This window comes from Rhinatrema bivittatum, chromosome 9, assembly GCF_901001135.1.
Source record: "Rhinatrema bivittatum chromosome 9, aRhiBiv1.1, whole genome shotgun sequence".
Classification (NCBI taxonomy): Eukaryota; Metazoa; Chordata; class Amphibia; order Gymnophiona; family Rhinatrematidae; genus Rhinatrema; species Rhinatrema bivittatum.
This window is the reverse complement of record NC_042623.1, coordinates 124,731,884-124,742,475: the sequence shown is the minus strand read 5'-3', so window position 1 is coordinate 124,742,475 and position 10,592 is coordinate 124,731,884. Positions and strand designations below refer to the sequence as shown.

Below are 10,592 nucleotides of genomic sequence, written 5' to 3'. Positions count from 1 at the left end.
AGATCCCTGAGGCACTCCACTGTTTACCCTTTTCCACTGAGAAAATTGACCATTTAATCCTACTCTCTGTTTCCTGTCTTTTATCCAGTTTGTAATCCACGAAAGGACCGCCTCTTATCCCATGACTTTTTTGTTTTCTTAGAAATCTCTCATGAGGGACTTTGTCAAACGCCTTCTGAAAATCCAAATACACTACATCTACCGGTTCACCTTTATCCACGTTTATTAACCCCTTCAAAAAAATGAAGCAGATGTGTTAGGCAAGACTTCCCTTGGGTAAATCCATGTTGACTGTGTGTTGTAGATTTGCTCTTTCTGTTATCGAGCTCCTCCTGTAGGGGGAGGAGTAGCAGTCTGTTATGGATCTCCTCCTGGAGAGGGAGGAGTTAACAATCTGTTATCAATCCCTGCTGCTAGGAGTGGCAATCTGCTATAAATCCGCCAGAGGGTTAGCAATCTGTTATGGATCAACCTGCCAAGGGGAATAGCTAACAATTGTAATACTCTGTAGGTGGAGTTAATGATCTGTGGTGGATTGGTTTCCCACAAAGTGGCAGTTGTATAATACCGCTCTAGTAGTGTAAGGGATGACACTTGAGGTAAATTGGTGAATCCCTGGGCCGACGGCAGATGACAGCACCCTCAGGAGGATATCCTGAGAGGTACCACCAGCTAGGCTGGAGTATGGAGACAAACACAGATAGTTCTTTATTAGACAGGAAGTAGAACCACCAGAGGTGGCAGTAGTGAGCTGATGTGCCCAGCAGGGCTGATGTCCCTTCGGTACTGGAATTGCGGTCTCTGGATTGCTGAGCTGTAGAGAGAGACTATAGGTAGTGAGTAGACAGGGTATGCTGGATACATAACCAGTAGAAGATGATACAGATATCTACAATGGTGAGTGTAATGGCTTCTATGCACCAGAGTCTTCCGTATATTCTGGAACAGGAGCCATAGGCGAGTGCTGGTTCCTATATGCAGTCTGGAATCAGAACTCACAATATCTGTGTATGAGATGGCTTATAGAATAGAAGAGAGTCTTTGGAGAATTTTAGGAACATAGGCCCTCGTGGAGTGAGTACCAGTTCCTATCTGCAATCTACAATAATGACTCACGATCTCCGTACCTGCGATAACGTCTTAGACAGAAGGGAGTCTTCGGAGATTAGGAACATAGGCCCTCGTGAAGCGAGTACCGGTTCCTATCTGTAATAGAACTCACTGTGTTCACGTCTGCGATCGCTTCCAGGTAGTAAGGAGTCTTCTGAGCATTCAGGGACGTAGGCCCTCATGGAACGAGTACCGGATCCCGTCTTAGCAATCTGAAATCAAGAAGAGAGAGCGGGGACCCCGAGGAGCGGGTACCCCTAGGTAAGGTGGTGGAGGCAGAGCAGCGGAGAAAGTATTCCCCTTGCTAACTTGATTCGAAGTAGCAAGCAAAGACCTTTTAAGGTGGAAGCAGATGACATCACTATGGGGGGATGCCCCCGAGGTTCGTGCCCTTGTAGGTACAAACTCTGGAGCGCGCACGCGCGCCCTTATGTCATCAGGAACATGGCGGATCCACAGCGTCAGGCCAGCCTGGGGATTCCAGGAAGTATGGTGAGGCGAAGCCGTGGCAGCATCTGTCTGTCAGACCCGAAGGGAGTCACCACAAAAGTAGAGAGGGTGGCGCGAGGGCGAGAACAGGCATGAACGCAACACTGTGTTCCATTAAACCATGTCTTTCTATGTCCTCTATGAAACCAGTTGGAATCTGTGCAGAGGGTGGCTACTATGATGTTCAGTGGTCTTCATTGTCTAACTCATATAGGGATAGACTAAAGGAACTAAATATGTATACCCTGTAGGAATGGCAGGATAGGGGGAGATATAATAGAGCCATTTAAATCAGCGTTTCCCAACTATCTCCTGGAGGCACACCTAACCAGTTGGGTGTTCAGGAAATCCATAATGAATGTGTGTGAAATAGATCTGCATACACTGAAGAAGAAAGATATGCAAATATATCTCATGCATATTCAATATGGTAATCCTGAACTCCTAACTGGATAGGTGTGCCTCTAGGAGGGGGCTGGGAAACACTGGATTTAAATACATCCAAAGTTTCCATGCAGGGGAAAAGAGCTTCTTTCAAAGGAATGGAGGCTCTAGAATGAGGAATCATGGGATTAGAGTAAAAGAGGTTAGACTCAGGAGTAATCTAAGGAACTATTTCTTTACAGAGAGCCTAATGAAAGTGGTGGAGACAAAGTCAGTATTTGAATTCAAGAAGACATGGGATAAACACAAAGGGTCTCTGAGGATCGTAAAGCTGAGTAGTTGGTATGGGTAGATAGATTGGATAAGCTTTAATGGTCTTTTTCTGCCATCATATTTCTGTGTTTCTAAAAGACAGAAAAAACTGTAGGGAGCATACAAGCTCCATTTATAAGTTGTTGAGGTACATGAGTTCCTTTGGGGCTTTTTTTTTTTCTTGAGGTTATATGTGTTAGTTAAAATAAAACAAAAGGTGCCAACTGACTCGATCTCTGGAGGGATATTTTTTAGCATACCCCTATCCCTTTGTCTCTTTTCCTCTTCACAGCCATCATCCCTGGTTAAGCTAGATGGTTGGTCTTTTTTTTTCCATCATTACTATGTTACTATGTCCCCTATCCCTACCCTTTGCAGGCTAATATGTCCTGGGAAATCTACAGGGCCCTATAGGATTCATACTATGAGACTGGAGTCATGTGGCACTACAGCCTGAGGCCTGTTGTCCTTGCCAGCTGGGATCAATGTGTGTATAGGAATGAAACAACTGCCTTCCTGGATCAGACCACAGGTCCATCAAATCTAGCATCCTGTCTCTTACACTAGCCAATCCAGATCACAAGTACCCAGTAGGACAGAGAATAGGTCAAATTCTTATTGCTCATAACCAGGATGTTACGCCATTGGTTGCTGGCCTTGTTTGCAACCGGCATCATTCACCCTCCTGACACTTGGACCCTCAGCGTGGCCTGGAGGAGCCATGCTAACTACATGTGTCGGGTCGCCGTGGATAATCCTTAGATACGTGCATGCTGCACCAGGTTTTAAAAGGGCCACAACAAGAATCTGAAGAGCCGGTACCTCCTGATGACCTCACGCAGCTGGGTACTTAAGGCCCAGCCATGCACCGAAGCACTGCCTCAGAAATGGGTCTCCTGCCTAGTAGCAGTGCGTGTTGCTACAGCATTCCAGTTTCCTGTATCTTACAGCTTGTTCCTGCCTTCCTGTCTTCTCCAGCTTTGCCTCGTCCAGCCTTCCTCGTCTGGTCATGCCTTATTCAGCTTTGCCTTACCTTATCTGTCTTGTTCAGAAGCTTCTGTGTGTCTTCATCCACTTTGGCCTGACTTTCGGATTCTGACCGCTTGCCATCTGGATTTGATGTTTTGCCTGGACTGACCACCTCTGCCCCGACCTTGGCCTGTCTCTGACTTCTTCAGTCTGCTGCCTGATCTGACCCAGGCATTCCTTCAGATTTTTCTTATTAGACCACCTAAGCCCTGCTGGCCACCAGAATCCAAGGGTTTAACCTGTGGGAGAAGCGGTTGGTATAGGTGAAACTGAAGTCTGTCCTGCTACAGGGCGTGTTAGCCAATTGTTGGCTTAGGTCTCAAAGGTCAGGCTACAAGGCTGCATCAACTACGTCACAGCAACAAGGGCTCATACCCACACCACTCATCACACAGGGATAAGCAGTGACTTTTTCATGTCTGCATGGCTAAGAGTGGATTATGGAGATTTCCTTCAGGAACTTGTCTAAACATTTTAAACCCAGTTATGCTGTTTTTACATTCTCTGACAACAAATTCCCTGGGAATAACAGAAAATAGATCTACTTTATGGTATCAGTGGCCTGGATTGGCCACTGTCAGGGACTGGATGCTGGCCTTAATGGACCTGGATCTTATCCAGTATGGCATTTTTTATGTTCTTATGTTAATTGTGTGCTGACCAAAAAAATTATTTTCTCTGAATTAAGAACATAAGAACCACCATTCTGGGTCAAGCCAATGGCCCATCAAGCCCAATATTCTGTTTCCAGCAGTGGTCATATTCAGGTCACAAGTGTGTGGCAAAATCCAATATAAAAGATTTCATGCTGCTTATGCCTAGGGATAAGCAGTGGCTTTCCCAAGCCTGGTTAATAAGTTTATGGACTTTTCCTCCAGAAAGTTGTCCAAATCTTTTTTAAATCCAGCTATGCTAACTGCCTTTATCACGTCATCTGGCAATGGTTTCCAGAGCTTAATTGTACAGTGAGTGAAAAAATAATTTTTTCAATTTGTTTTAAATTTGCTACCTAGTAACTTCATGGAGTGCCCCTTAGGGTAAACAACCTATTTGCAATTGCCGTTCCACTCCACTCATGATTTTATAGACCTCTATCATATCTGCTCAAGTTGAAGAGCTCTAACTTCTTTAGCCTTTCCTCGTAGGGGAATCACTCCAATCCCTTTATCATTCTGGTTGCATTTTTCTGTATCTTTTCTAGTTCTACTATATCTTTTTGAGACATATTAACCAAAATTGCACACAGTACTCTAGGTGTGCTTGCACCATGGAATGATACAGAGGTATTATGATATTCTCTGCTTTATTATCGGTTCTTTTCCTAATAATTCCTAACATTGTTTTCTTTTTTGATCGCCACTGCACACTGAGCCAAGGATTTCAACATATTGTCCACAATGATGCGTAGAACCCCTTTCCTGGGTGGTGACTCCTAATATGGAACGTAACATTGTGTAACTACAGTTTGAATTATTTTTCTCTATGTGCATCGCCTTACACTTGTCCACATTAAATTTCATCTGCCATTTCTTTTAAACTTGATAACTATCAGCTACGTAGCGTGTCCCCTAGTCCTAGTACTATAGGACAGGGTAAATAACTGTTCCCCAATTACTTGTTCCACCCCACTCATGATTTTATAGACCATTATTATATCTCCTCTTAGCCATCTTTTTCTCCAGGACGAAGAGCCCTAATCTGTTTAGCCTTTCCTCATAAGGAAGCCATTCCATCTCCTTGATCATTTTGGTTGCCCTTTTCCATACCTTATCTACTTCCTCTATCTTTATTTGAGATTGGGCAACCAGAAATGCACACATGGTGCGGGACAGAGGCATTACAGTATCTTCTGTTTTGTTTTCCATTCCTTTCCTAATAATACTTAACATTCTATTTGCTTTTTTTGCCCACTGCTGCATACTAAGCTGAGGATTTCAAAGTATTGTCACAGTGACTGAAAGATCCTTTTCCTGGGTGGTGACACCTAATATGGAACCCAGAAGCATGTACTCCTGCCATTTCTGATAGAATGCTTGAAAGATTCTGGGGTCCAAGATCTGGGTTTTTCTGGATGTTCCTTATAGAAGTGGGTTTCCAGCTGTAGTCCTCTGTGCAGTCTAATCTATTAAGTAGTGCAAATATGCACAAATATATTTTGCTTTCAGGATTTGGCAAACTACAAACTGAAACATAACCGGCATCAGAAGGGGGCATTGGTGACCTGGAAACGGGTTCGTTTTGAGGAGTTTAGGAGGGCGATGTGACACTGGATAGGTACACAGTTTAGCTGGAGTAGAACCTTAAAGGCTTCTAGATTGAACTGCTGTTGAATGGTAAATGGTCCCATATACTTTTGGCTCAGATTGGCAGTGGGCCTCTTGCTTTTTACATTGCGAATCATGACCCAGACTTTATCTCCAACTGCAAAATACAGATCCGATCTCCATCACCTGTCTGAGAATCTTTTCTTAAGATTCTTTTGCCTTCTTTAATTCCCTATGGACATGAGTGTGCAGATTGCCCAGATTATTTATTCAGTCAGGTGCTGTAGGAACTGGGGACTGGCAGGCCTCTTCCAGATGAAAATGTGGATGAAAGCCTTGGCTAACAAAGAATATGAGGTTTTTGTAGAGGACTGTTCCAAGTTATTATACACAAACACCACCATAGTAAGTAGCTGGACGAGTTTGCTGGTAGCTGCAAAAATAATGCCGACACTGCTCTAAAGTTTGATATAAGCACTCTGCCAATTAGACTGCGGGTATTAAGCCGATGGCAAGTGAAGTTGAATGCCTAAAAGCCTGGTGACCTTTCTCCAAACCCTAGCCACAAATTGTGATTTCTCCCCACCCCAGCCCTGGTCCAAGACAATATGGGTGAATAACCCATGCAGTTGAACTATTTTCCTGATAAAGAGTTTTGAAGTCTTGTAAAAGGAAGGAAGACAGACAATGGTTGCTAGGTGGGCCATTTTCAAAAATAAGAGTCCATAACTACCAATATTGTGAACTTACCTAGGGACACTGGTAAGAAGGTAATAAAGTTCAGAGAAATTCGTTGCCAAGATCTTGCTGGCACTGGCAAAGGGTTCATCAAGCCGTGGGGATTCTGGCAAGGCACCTTGTTGCAAGCACAGGCCTCACATGATGACATGTACTCCACGACAACCCTACCCCAAATGGACCACCAAAAATCTCAGCTGACCAGCAACTTGGTCTTATGGAGTCCTGGGTGACCTGCCGTAGAAGAATCAAGGCACATCCAGAAGGCTGCCAGGTAGGCAGAGGTACATCCAGTTTCTCTGTCGATAAGCAGGCTGAATTAGTCATTACATGTGGGTGATGTCATCCAGCGGCACCAAACAAATTCGTCTCTCCGAGCTAACAGAGTTTTGAGCTCGCCTGAGCATATACGGGCGTTTTTGCACGGGCGTTGCCTCATGAGCCTTTTCAGTCATTTTTTGTCCATGTACAAGCACAAACTTGTATGTCTCTCCTCTTATTTTTCACAAAATTTCTTTTCTTTGGCATGCTGTCTCTTAAAATATTTTTATTAAATTGCCTCACTGCCTCTGCAACCCCCAAACATCATTTTTCAGTGGTACTAGAAGAAGAAAAAAAAAAAACACAACAAAGTGTGGCCCTCCCTTCTATCATGTCTGGCCAGAAGAAGAAGTCAACAATAGTAAACGGGTTTAAAAGTTGTATCTGTGGGAAAATGATGTCCCTTACTGACAGCCACAAACTGTATTACTGATGCCTTGTACTGGAACACAACCAGAAGAAAAGGTCTGCCTATGGATTGATGTATCTGTGCTCTCAGCATTCCATGGTACTTTGTGTTGCGGAACTGTGTAATTCTCTCCGGAGTCACAGTAGGTCCTCATTCCGTAGTGCAGCTTTGTTTGCCTCCCTGGGAACAGAGTTGAGCAGGAGCTCTTCTAAAACTCCCCCATTTGCTCTGGTCAAAGACATGGGGTCGAGTTCCACCAAGCACTTTGCATCGAAGACCAAGTGGTATCAATCACTGGAGCCATTGCAGCCTGTGTTGAAGAAGCATAAACACTCTAAGTGAGGCGCATCAGCACTTTGTCGATGTGACCATCATTAACATTTCCTATTTCGTTCAAATGAACACATACCCCTAATTGATGTTATAGTATGTAATGTTGTCTTCGAGCTTTGTGCCATGTGTATAAGTGGAAGCTGTGTCTCAAGTATTGTCTATATTGGTCGATGAATGATGAATTACTGTGAACTGACCTGGACTTGATTTAAGCTTTACTCTAACTGTGATTGTTACCTGTTTCATTTGTACCTGCAGTGCATCATAAGTCAAGGAATGTTATGTTGTTGCCTTATTTAAAATAAGGCAGCACTGAGACATTATTTACTGTATGATTGTACTGTAGGGGTTCCAACCTATCCTTAATCTGGGGACACATCCATTGCTGGTCCAATCAGGACCTTCCAGACATGTGGCCAGACTCCATCAAGTGCACTAGATAACTGCTAGTGTGGAGTTCTGAGACTCAACTAATTTTGTGGCTAACTTAGTCCATGCCTAGAGCACTGGGGATAATAGCTTTGAGGCCTACATAAGTACTTTTTGTTTGGTTGGAAAGTAAATTATACTATAAAATTAAGCTAAATTATAAGGAATGTAGCCCATTAACTTTGTTCCTCCAAGACAGTAATATAGGGGGCAATTTTCAAAGTGATTTCTGCAGATAAATGGGAATTTCCACATGGAAAATCCCCTTTGAAAAATTGCCCTCTTCTATGTGGGGAAAAAAGGACAATTCTGGAGGTAGGGATAGGCTGGCCTGATAAAGTACACATGGCATTTTATTTTGAAATCTTCACATGTTCTTTAGCCTGCATGCTTTGTATCTCTAAAGTATGCAGCATTAAGAATCCTGCAGCACCAGCCCATCGTGGGAATACCACAGGGAATTTCCCTTTGAAAATCAACTTGCACTTACCCACATGCCTGCAAGCACTGTGTAGGAGTCAGGTCTTGCTAGGTTGGAAACTTTTTGTATTTGCTTCCTTTTCCCAAGTGCAGCTAGAATGGAAGGTGGTGCCACGGACCCTGATGTGGGAATACCTTTTTTATTTTATTTTTAGAAAATTACAACTGCTTCAGGGTGTATGAATATTTAAAGCTTAGGCATTAGGGAAAGTTAATTTTATGTGCACATAACATACTGGGCAATTTGAAAAAAAGTCTACTAGTTCCCTCAGCTATTCTTCCTAGATCGCACCCTAAACTCCTCTCTGCTGGCACTAGAACGAGCCCTGAATACCTTCCGCCTCCTTTCAAAGAGTTAGATTAGATAATTTGGCATAATTTTCGTTCCCCTCCCCATCACCCTCAAGAGTAGCATTTTTTATCTGTGTTTGTCTCATTCTGCCAGCTTCAATTTGACTTCTGAATGTACAGAGTCAGCCAATCCTGTGAGATTACAGGGTTTACACGTTCAAACATCAGATTGAAGCTGGCATAGGAGGTGCATACAGTTAAGAAGCACTGCTCTTCACCTTCCAGTGGGAAGGAGGGAAATAGGGTAAATTACCAGAGTTCTCATGGGTGAATCTTGGACACTTGTTCCCTGTAGTGAGGGAGCAGTTCATTTTGGTGGGAGGAAGTTTGGTGGACTAACCCCATGGAAAATTATAGTAATCTCCTGTCAAAATATATCTGAAAGCACATTCTTCAAGTTTTGTTAACACAAAGTCAGGCCGATACAGAATGGTGCGCTCAGCTGAGTGCATCGTTTAACATGCGATTAGCCGCGCATTTCCTACTGGCCTCTATTACCCCTTATACTATAAGGGGAAACAGCGCAGGAAAATTGCGTGGCCAATCCCCCCAAAATTAACAGTGCTCATCACATGCAAATGCATGTTGATGAGCCTATTAGTTAGTCACCCCGAATATTGAAAGGGCAGGCACTAAGTTCGAAGTGACCTTGAAAAGTGATATTAAGTCGGAGGAACCAAAACTTTAAAAAATAAACCTGCCCACCGGTCGGCGGGTTCGAAAACGGACGCTCAATTTTGCTGGCGTCCGTTTTCCAAACCTGTGGCTGTTAGCAGATTTGAAAATCGATGCCGGTAGAATTGAGCGTCAGTTGTTGGACCCGCTGATAGCCATCCCTAATGCTAATAAGGAGGCGCTAGGGATGCGCTATTGTCCCTAGCACCTCCTTATTAGCGCCCGGCCTCATTTAAATACAGAATCGCGCGCCCAGAAGTGCCTGGGCGCATGTCGGGAGAGTGGTCACTCAACTCAGAGCGCTGGCTCTCCTGCACCATTTATTGAATTGGCCTGAATATTTTGGGGCCCGGTTCAAAAGCCACCATACTGATGGATATGGTTTCGTAGAATAGAATTAATTACATGCCAAAAAAATCAAATTAGCCAACAAAATTCAAGTCTTCCCAATATGTAAATTCTATGTGGGAGACACGACCAGGTCAAACTTGGATTTGTGTCCCAGTATATTTTCTACTGGTGAGTTATTAATATTCTCTATCAGGAAATAAATTTCCAACCTTTGATGTCTCTGACTTGCTTTTCTGGCTGTTTGTGTCTCTCTTTTTGTTTTCTCATTCTCAGGTCTTCTTTATGTTCCTTTTTGTTTTCCTCTCTCTCTCTCTGGTGCCTTTTTCTTCTTCTTAGTTTCTTCCCCTAAGTAGATATTTTAATACTTACTCTTCCTTTGATGCTCTCCTTTTTCTCTCCTTCATTCATTATTCCTTTTCTCTTCCATTATCTCCCAGAATTCCCCACTCTCAAACCCAGGGTCTTCTCTCTCTCTCATTCCTTTTCATTCCCTATTCCTAAATCATTTCTTCATCTTCTCAGAATCTTTCTCCCTCTTTCTCTATCCTGGGTCCTTTTTCCTTCTCCATCACCCTAGCCCTTAACCAGGATCCTTTCTCCCTTCTTCCTTTTTCTCAGTACCTGGTCTTCTCTCTCTCTCCATTCTCCTGCCCCCACCTGATTCTCACCCCCCCCTCTCTCTTCCTGCCCCATCTTCCCCTCTCCCCTAGTATGACCCAGCTTCTCCTTTCAATCCTGTCCCTGTCCCCTCTTTCTCACCACTAGCAGGAGTAGCAGCGCATAATACTGTCAGCATCCTGTACCCTAAGCATTCAACACTCCTAACCTCTCTTAATATTCACCATCTTTTGCACTGCTCTCCCAGGCAATCACTTTCCCTCCCCTCTTTACGATATTCACACCCCTCCCTCCTTTCA

The 10,592-nt window shown here is 43.7% G+C and overlaps 1 long non-coding RNA gene across 1 annotated transcript; it reads right to left on the bottom strand.

The window, feature by feature from the left end:
* Positions 1-1,612: 1,612 nt before the first annotated feature.
* Positions 1,613-10,304, bottom strand: LOC115099076. Its single transcript, XR_003858680.1, has 3 exons — positions 9,885-10,304; positions 6,339-7,366; positions 1,613-3,563 (listed from the first exon to the last, which is right to left on the bottom strand). It is a non-coding gene; the product is annotated as an uncharacterized LOC115099076 (long non-coding RNA).
* Positions 10,305-10,592: the final 288 nt, after the last annotated feature.